The sequence below is a fragment of the Prionailurus bengalensis genome, chromosome C1, assembly GCF_016509475.1.
Source record: "Prionailurus bengalensis isolate Pbe53 chromosome C1, Fcat_Pben_1.1_paternal_pri, whole genome shotgun sequence".
In the NCBI taxonomy this organism is placed as follows: Eukaryota; Metazoa; Chordata; class Mammalia; order Carnivora; family Felidae; genus Prionailurus; species Prionailurus bengalensis.
In genome coordinates, this window is record NC_057345.1 from 117,282,780 (window position 1) to 117,292,209 (window position 9,430).

Below are 9,430 nucleotides of genomic sequence, written 5' to 3' on the forward strand. Positions count from 1 at the left end.
CAGCTGTCCTCCCATACAGTGGCTGTGATGCAGATGGCTGCTATCCTTTAACCCAGAAGTGGGTGTGTATGCACACACACACACACACACACACACACACACACAATTATTTTACACTTGAGGCAGAAATAGACCCGTGGCCCAAAGTGAACTATGTCATGGGGCATCCTGTGTGGTGGCCAAGTCAGATGCCTGTTGTGATTTTACGTTTTTAAAGGTTTAAAAAGTCAAAGTTACAGCAGATGAAAATTCTATGAAGTGCAAAGCTGAGTGTTCTTAAGTAAAGGTTGGTTGGAACACAACCATATATATATCTTTTTTGAAGTTTATTTATTTTGAGAGAGAGCATGCACACACAAGAAGGAGAGGGGCACAGAGAAGGGAGACAGAATCCCAATCCTACCTAGGCTCTGCACCATCAGAAACCCAGTGCGGGGCTTGAACTCACCAACCATGAGATCATGACCGGAGCTGAGCTAAGATGCTTAACCGACTGAGCCACCCAGGCGCCCCAGCTCAATGTACTTTGCCCCATGTTATTGGGATGCCATGAATTGTATGTGTTTTTGTTACCAGTTAGTACCCATCAGCTCAAAACAAGAAAAGCAGACTTCGAATGTCACACATAGGCTCACCGTGCAGAGTGGATTATTTTCTTATCAAATTAGATGGCACAGAATTGTGCCTGCTGTGCGGTGATGCTCCGGCTGTGCTTTTTTTCTCTTCACCATCTTTCCTTCTCGCGGCTGCTGCAGCCACGAAGTTCAAGCTGTCAGTTTCTCTGGGTACAAAATCTACCCTGGACACGGGAGGCCCTATGCCGGGACTGAGGGGAAGGTTTTCTAACTTCTTAATGAAAATGCAAGTCAGCATTCCTTTCCAAGAGGAATCCTCAGCAGAGAAACTGGACTTTACAGAAGAAACACAAAAAGGCACAGAAGAAATTCAAAAGAAAAGAACCCGCCTGTACGGTCCAATTCCAGAGGGCCATCACTGGTGCATCTCATGCTGGTAAAATGGCCAAGAGGGGTCAGAAACCTGACGTCAGGAAGGCTCAATGAGAATAAGCCATCAGGGCTACCAAGGAAGCAAAAAAGGCTAAGCAAACACCTGTAGACAGCTGCTGAGGCTCCCATGAAGGCAGTACCTAAGCAAAAGATGGTAAAGCCTGGGAGGGTTTCTGCACCCTGAGTTGGCAGAAAACGCTAAGTTGGTGGATCAGATTTTATTTTATTATTATTTTTTTTAAGTTTATTTCTTTTGAGAGAGCACAAGCAGGAGAGGGACAGAGAGAGAGGGGAGAGAGAATCCCAAGCCCGCTCAGTGCTGTCAGCAGAGCCCGACGCAGAGCTTGATGCAGAGCTCGATCCCACGAACTGTGAGATCGTGACCTGAGCCAAAATCAAGAGTCAGACGCTTAACTGACTGAGCCACCCGGGCACCCTGACAGATCAGATTTTTAAATAAACATCTGACTATTAAAGAATCCAGGGGCACCTGGCTGGCTCAGTCAGTTGAGGGTCTGACTTCAGCTCAGGTCGTGATCTCACGCTTCGTGAGTTCAAGCCCTACATTGGGCTCTCTGTTCCTCCCCCACTTGTGCATGCACACTCTCTCTAAAAAAAAAAAAAAAAAAAAAAAAAAAAAAAAAAAAAAAAAAAAAAACATATATATATAGAGAGAGAGAGAGAGAGATTGAGAGGGAGGGAGGGAGAGAATGTGTTGACATTGGCACACTAAGCATTTATTACAATATCCCCGGCTCACAGGAAAGCAACAGCCAGGAGAGTTAGAATACTTTGAATGGAGTATCTCAGGATATGATTTCTTGTCTAAAAAAATAAGGAGGCAGTAACTAAAGTTCCCAAGTGGCCTGTTTGTTAGCCACGCAAGAAAAGCCATTTACCAATGATGAAATTAAACTGTGTTTGTAGATGCTAAATAAATGTGTCCAGATAAAATATGCTTTTTAGGGGCGCTGGGTGGCTCAGTCGGCTGAGCTTCCGACTTCAGCTCAGGTCATGATCTCACCGTCCGTGAGTTCGAGCCCTGCGTCAGGCTCTGTGCTGACAGCTCAGAGCCTGGAGCCTGCTTCGGATTCTGTGTCTCCCTCTCTCTCTGCCCCTCCCCTGCTCATGCTGTATCTCTCTCTGTCTCAAAAATAAATCAAAACATTAAAAAAATTTTTTTTAATAAAAAAAATATGCTTTTTAAAACTATTAGTCTTTTACGGTGCCTGGCTGGCTCAGTCAGTACAGCATGCAACTCTTGATCTTGGGGTTGTGAGTTTGAGCCCCACGTTGGGTGTAGAGTTTATTTAAAATAAATACAATAAAAAATAAATAAAACTATTGGCCATTCAGTGAGAACAGCTGCATGAAGAGTTAGGGAAGCAGCATCAGTAAATTTAAATAATTTTTTTAATGTTTGTATTTATTTTTGAGACAGTGAGAGAGCATGAGCGGAAGAGAGGCAGAGAGAGAGGGAGACACAGAATCCGAACCAGGCTCCAGGCTCTAGGCTGTCAGCACAGAGCCTGACACGGGGCTTGAACTTGTCAACCGAGAGGTCATGACCTGAGCCAAAGTCCGACATTCAACCGACTGAGCCACCCAGGCGTCCCACAACATCAGTAAATTTAAAAGCAAGGCAAATGATTTCAAATGTTTTTCCTGGGCTCTTGATGATTTAATCGATGTTGCCAATATTGCTCAGTTGATGATTCAAAAAGTCAATGCCAAGTTTGAAGTGCTAGAGTGACCAATTCATCCCAGTTTGCCCAGAACATTTCTAGGTTTAACACTGGAGGTCCCGTGTTGCAGAATCCTCCCTAGTTCCGGGTGAATTGGGATGATTTCTCACCCTAGAAATGACTGAAAAATTAGCCTCTTGTGAGTAGTTTGTGTGGAGCAAGTATATGCAAAAATATTTTCAAAGTTGAGAAAAAAATCAAATCAGTACAACCCGAAGTGGAATCTTCCAAGATGTGCACAACCAACGGCGGTAAAAATATGTGTGGAACAGAAAAAGGTTTTGTTGACAAACTTACAGTTTGTGAAACTGTAAGGTATTTAAAGCCTATTCACTGTATTATTCATCAGCACGTACTTATCAGGAAATACACAAACCCATCATGTGTTATTGAACCAATAGCATCCCTGACGTATTTCATTTATTCTTGTGGACTCGGCAGCCATCGTTGGGTCTGTGAATTTTTGACAGAAGCTAAACATCCTGACTTGCCCTGCCACACAGAAGCTGGACGGATCAGCGGTGATAAAGTTTTCTTGAGACTTTCTGAGTCCAGGGCCAAGGTTGCAAATTTCTGAATGAAAAGAACCTCCCTCAGCCATGACTAAACACTGAATACCTTTGGAAATTAGCTTTTGCTGCAGACTTGATGAATTTTATTTTTAATTTTTTAAATGTTTATTTACTTTTGAGAGAGAGGGAGAGCATAAGTTGGGGAGAGGGGCACAGAGAGAGAGAGGGAGACACAGAATCGTAAGCAGGCCCCAGGCTCCGAGCTATCAGCACAGAGCCCGACGCAGGGCTCAAGCCCCAAAACCGTGAGATCATGACCTGAGCAGAAGTCAGACACTGAACCGACTGAGCCACCCAGGCACCCCCAGACTTAATGAATTAAACTTATAGTTACAAGTCAAAGCACCACCTGTACTTGAAACCTACATGGTACTTATGTCATTTTGATGATTCACATGAATGCAAGAAATGGCACACTGCTATCTTTATGTGCTTGCTGTGTTGCCAAAAGTTCAAATGAGAAATGCTATCTCCATTCCCACACAAATTTGCAGCAGATATATTTTCAAACCTCAAACTACAGTGCCACCAGTGTCTTTCAGACCTTGATACAAGTGCAACGGAGATGTCCGTATTTCAAAATTCATTTCCTTGTGGGATCGCAAAGCTTCCACCCGTCAACCACAGGTGGTTAACTGAAATGTGATGAATGACATTCGAAAAGGCAAATATCAAAACGAGAAGCTAACAGAGTTCTTTCTACAAATGCCTTCTAGGGCGCCTGGGTGGCTCAGTCGGTTAAGCGGCCGACGTTGGCTCAGGTCATGATCTCACGGTCTGAGAGTTCGAGCCCCGCGTCGGGCTCTGTGCTGACCGCTCAGAGCCTGGAGCCCGTTTCAGATTCTGTGTCTCCCTCTCTCTCTGCCCCTCCCCTGTTCGTGCTCTGTCTCTCTCTGTCTCAAAAATAAATAAGCATTAAAAAAATTTAAAAAAAACAAAAACAAATGCTTTCTAAGTGAGGGATATACTCAGAATCATGTTTGAGGATTGACATCAGCAGTTGACAGTACCTGTGTGCAAAGACATTTCAAAAAATGAAATACAGGGGCGCCTGGCCGGCTCAGTCGGTGGAGCACGTGACTCTTGATCTCAGGGTCATGAGGTGGAGCCCATGTTGGGTATAGAGAGTATTAATAAGGTTTAAAAAAATGAAATAGACAAAATCTCATCCCATATCAACATTAATAAATGAATATTCACACATGACTTTGATGGTAGGAAACACTAATTTCACACTTTCTACAAAAAATTCATTCAGAATGGATGACAGACCTAAATGTAAAACATAAAACTAAACCATTTTTAGAAGAAGACATAGGACAGGGCGCCTGGGATCTCAGTCAGTTAAGCGTCCAACTCTTGGTTTCGGCTCAGGTCACGATCTCATGGTTTGGTGAGTTTGAACATGGAGCCTGCTTGGGATTCTCTCTCTTTCCTCTCCCCTACTGTTCCCTCTCTAAATAAATAAATAAATAAATAAATAAACTTAAAAAAAAGAAGAAGAAAACAGGACAAAATCTTTATGATCTGGTTTAAGCAGAGTTCTTAGGCATGACATCAGAACCATGATCCATGAAAGAATTGATAAATTGGACTTGATCAAAATTTGGAATTTAGTTAAGACACTGTTGAGAGAATGAAAAGACAGGTACAGAGGTACAGTCTGGCTGAAAATGTTTTTAAAGAACTTCTAATCCAGAATAGACCTGTCGAAACAATCAGCCCAAACTGTCCTAGGCAAACCCAGCTTCTGCCAAATGGAAAGTAATTTAGGCTATTTTCAACACGATGTGAGGTATGTGATAATACCTCACTTTTACTCAATATTTCCATGTGTCAGATATCATTGTAAGCAATTTAAATATATTAACTTATTGAATCAGAAAAACCCTATGAAGTACATATTTCTTTTTTTTTTTAGAGAGAGAGTAAGCTGGGAAGAGGGGCAGATGAAGAGATAGAGAGTGAATCTCTTCTTTTTAATGTTTATTTTTGAGAAAGAGAGAGCAAGGAAGGGGCAGAGAGGAAGGGGGAGAGGGTGTGATCTCTGTGCTGACAGAGAGAGCTCCATGCAGGGCTCAAACTCACAAACCATCTAGGCACCCGTAATTATTTCTTTATTTTTTTAAGTTCATTTATTTATTTTGAGACAGACAGAGAGAGACAGAGACACACAGAGAGAGGGAGCACAAGCAGGAGAGGGACAGAGAGAAGGAGAGACAGATCTCAAGCAGGCTCCACACCATCAATGTGGGTCTCAATCCGATGTGGGGCTCGAACTCACAAGCTGCGAGCTCGTGACCTGAGTCGAGATCAAGAGTCGGATGCTTAACAATTGCACCACCCAGGCACTCCGGGATATTTCTTTTCCATCTAAAGATGAGGAAACGGAAGCCCAGAGAGGTTACCTAACTTGCCCAAAGATTGCATATGGTGAGCGAATGAATAATGCGGACTCAGGCCCTGACGGTTCCTCTCCCACAGGATGAATGCGAATGCGAGATTGCTGGTGGCGGTGGAAAAAGGGAAATGTGCAAAAACCTTGCACCGACAAGGACTGCTGACTTTTTGAAATGGAGGCAGAAATGGGGCACTGGGGCAGGCACGAGAGGAGGCAAATCAGCGCTCCATTCTTGTGTCCCCAGCTTTACACTGAAAACAACTGACACTAGGTGGCAGTAGATCCCAGGCACTTAAAATCTACAATCCACTGCTTTCACGGAAAGCGACGGACAAAACGCAAGGTTTGTTGAAAGCATTTATACACTGATGTTGGCATTTTTTTTAAAGACCTCCCTGAGAGGCACCCTTTCACACACACGCATCCACCACCACCACCATCAATTTCCAGAAAGCTGGAGGACACAAACTGCCACTATGAAACGACTCTTCAGCAACTGGGTGTCAATAATGTCCTTCGGATAATTGGTTATTACATGAAAGTGCATGCAGTTATGAATAAGTATAGCTTAGGGTAATTTGTGGGCAAATTTTTTTTATATGTAATTTTTTCATTTATATATTTTTTAAAGTTTATTTATTTATTTATTTATTTTTTAAATATTTATTTATTTAAAAAAATTTTTTTTCAACGTTTTTTATTTATTTTTGGGACAGAGAGAGACAGAGCATGAACGGGGGAGGGTCAGAGAGAGGGAGACACAGAATCGGAAACAGGCTCCAGGCTCTGAGCTGTCAGCACAGAGCCCGACGCGGGGCTCGAACTCACGGACCGCGAGATCACGACCTGAGCTGAAGTCGGCCGCTTAACTGACTGAGCCACCCAGGCACCCCTATTCATTTTTGAGAGAGAGAGAGAGCAGGGCAGGAGCAGAGAGAGAGGGAGGCAGAATCCCAAGCAGGCTCCACGCTGTCAGCACAGAGCCCGAGGCAGGGCTTGAACTCACAAACTGTGAGATCATGACCTGAGCCTAAATCAAGAGTCAGAGGCTTAACTGACTGAGCCTCCAAGGCACCCCTCATACTTTTTGTTTTGGAGAGAGAGAGCACAAGGAAGGGAGAGGGGCCGAGGGAAAGGGAGAGAATTTCAAGCAGGCTCCACACTCAGCACGGAGCCCGATGCCGGGCCGTGACCCTAGGACCATGACTTGAGCTGAAATTAAAAGTCGGATGCTCAACCCACTGAGCCACCCAAGCGCCCTGCAAATAGTATTATAATTTGGTGTTCCACAAGGTATATGAGAAATTGATGGCTCTATTTAAAAAGGAAATTTCGGGGCGCCTGGGTGGCTCAGTCGTTGGGCGGCCGACTTCGGCTCAGGTCGTGGTCTCGCGGTCTGTGAGTTCGAGCCCCACGTCGGGCTCTGTGCTGACAGCTCAGAGCCTGGAGCCTGTTTCAGATTCTGTGTCTCCCTCTCTCTGACCCTCCCCCATTCATGCTTTGTCTCTCTCTGTCTCAAAAATAAATAAACATTAAAAAATTTTTAAAAAAATAAAAAGGAAATTTCATGCAAGAGAACTTTGCTTCACTACCATAATCACTCTAGACACAACCTTGAGCCCATGGTGTTCAGAGTATTTCCTATTTTCTACTCTCTGTGCTCATTTCGGTTTTATTTTTTGTTCATGAGGCCTGAATTATAAGCACGAAGTAAACACTGGACTTAGAATGTGGAGCATTTTTCTATTTCAGTTAGTAAATCTCAGCATTTGGGATGATTTTTCAAGTTATATCTAAGTGATATATTTCTGGCCTTTTCCCTCTGTTTAACAAACAGAAGTGAAAACCCAAAACTGTTTAGGCAGTCAGGGCCTCAGGTGGGTCTGGAGTTCAATCCCATTGATCCAATTAGAGAATGTTTCACATACCTATCTACCAACTCTTCCTGTTCCAGTCGCCAGTCTGTTTTATAATTAAATTGCTTACCAAGAACCTCGGTGGCCTGATCTGCTTCTATTTGTGTTAACAGAAGGAAATGAATTTGCAGCAGTATTATGGAAGTTACTTTTCTGTGTTGATAAGTGGCCAATTTTAGAATCTCCCCTGCTATAAATAAGTCCTGTCAACTCTAGGATGCCCAGGAAAAGAAATTCAGACATTTGATACTTGCCAAACATAGTTTCCGCAGCAAATGTGCTGCTGTCCTCCCGGCGGCTTCATTCACGGGTCCTGCTGTGATTTGAGTATTCCAGAGGGAAGTGTCTGTAATGCCAGTTTTGGGGGAAGCAGGACCTTTGCAAGAAGAACCAAGGAATCATCCTAATTATGCTTCTAAAAGAGAAACCATTCAGATGTTTTTCGGCAGTGATGGCGGGTAATCACTGGCATTTTTTTTCCTCTGAAGGAATGTGTCTGTTGTTTCTATTTCTGCTTTAGCAGTTAGAGAGATGATAAATATTGTGGTGGTTTTTTCTAATTAGCTTTTTATTTTTTTATTTTTTTTTAAATTTTTTTCTTTAACATTTATTCATCTTTGAGACAGAGAGAGACAGAGCATGAACGGGGGAGGGCCACAGAGAGGGAGACACAGAATCCGAAACAGGCTCCAGGCTCCGAGCTAGCAGCACAGAGCCCGACGCGGGGCTCGAACCCACGGACCGCGAGATCATGACCTGAGCCGAAGTCGGACGCCTAACCGACTGAGCCACCCAGGCGCCCCTCTAATTAGCTTTTTAAAAAAAATATATTGGGGCGCCTGGGTGGTGCAGTCGGTTAAGCGTCCGACTTCAGCCAGGTCACGATCTCGCGGTCCGTGAGTTCGAGCCCCACGTCGGGCTCTGGGCTGATGGCTCAGAGCCTGGAGCCTGTTTCCGATTCTGTGTCTCCCTCTCTCTCTGCCCCTCCCCCGTTCATGCTCTGTCTCTCTCTGTCCCAAAAATAAATAAACATTGAAAAAAAAAATTAAAAAAAAAAATCACTGCCAGTACATGCCTGGTATAATAACAAATGCAAACAAGTAGGTCAGTAAATGCAAATTGTGTGTCTGTTTCTGACCTTGCAAATTTGCGCTTAGCCAGTTATCTGATGTGACGTTAACGTAGAAGCAGCCATATAAAGTCACCAGTTGCTCAGCTGGCTCATTACGGATGATCTTCTAGTGACTTTTTCCTTTTAGTTTTTCAGCTTAATTGATTACCTGAAGAGGTAACAGATAAAAAGGTACAAAAACTCAAAAGATCCCAACAAGTATAGGGTGAAAAGTCAGTCTCTTTCCTTGCCCGCACAGCTAGCTACTTACTGGGCTCCAGCCCGCTAGTCGGCTGGGCGTCCGACTTCGGCTCAGGTCAGGATCTCCCAGTTGATGGATTCAAACCCCACATCGGGCTCTGTGCCTGGAGCCTCACAGCTCGGAGCCTGGAGCCTGTTTCGGATTCTGTGTCTCCCTCTCTCTCTATCCCTCCTCCGCTCTGCTTCTCTCCATCTATCAAAAATAAATTTAAAAATGTTAAAAAAAAAGTTTTTAAAGGATAATCTGGGCTGCTGTACTGATACTGGACTGAAGACACACAGGAGGAAGTTGATGCTATTGCAATAATCCGCGGTGGTGGGACCAGGGTGGTGGCAACTCAAAGGAGGTGAGAAGTGCTCCCCTTAGGGATATGTTCTGAAGGCGGCCAACAGGGTCTGCTGATAATTTTGATATGG

The 9,430-nt window shown here is 43.9% G+C and overlaps 1 pseudogene; it reads left to right on the forward strand.

Annotated features, from left to right (window-relative positions):
• The first annotated feature begins 717 nt into the window (after window positions 1–717).
• On the forward strand, window positions 718–1,209 carry LOC122479467 (annotated as a pseudogene).
• Window positions 1,210–9,430: the final 8,221 nt, after the last annotated feature.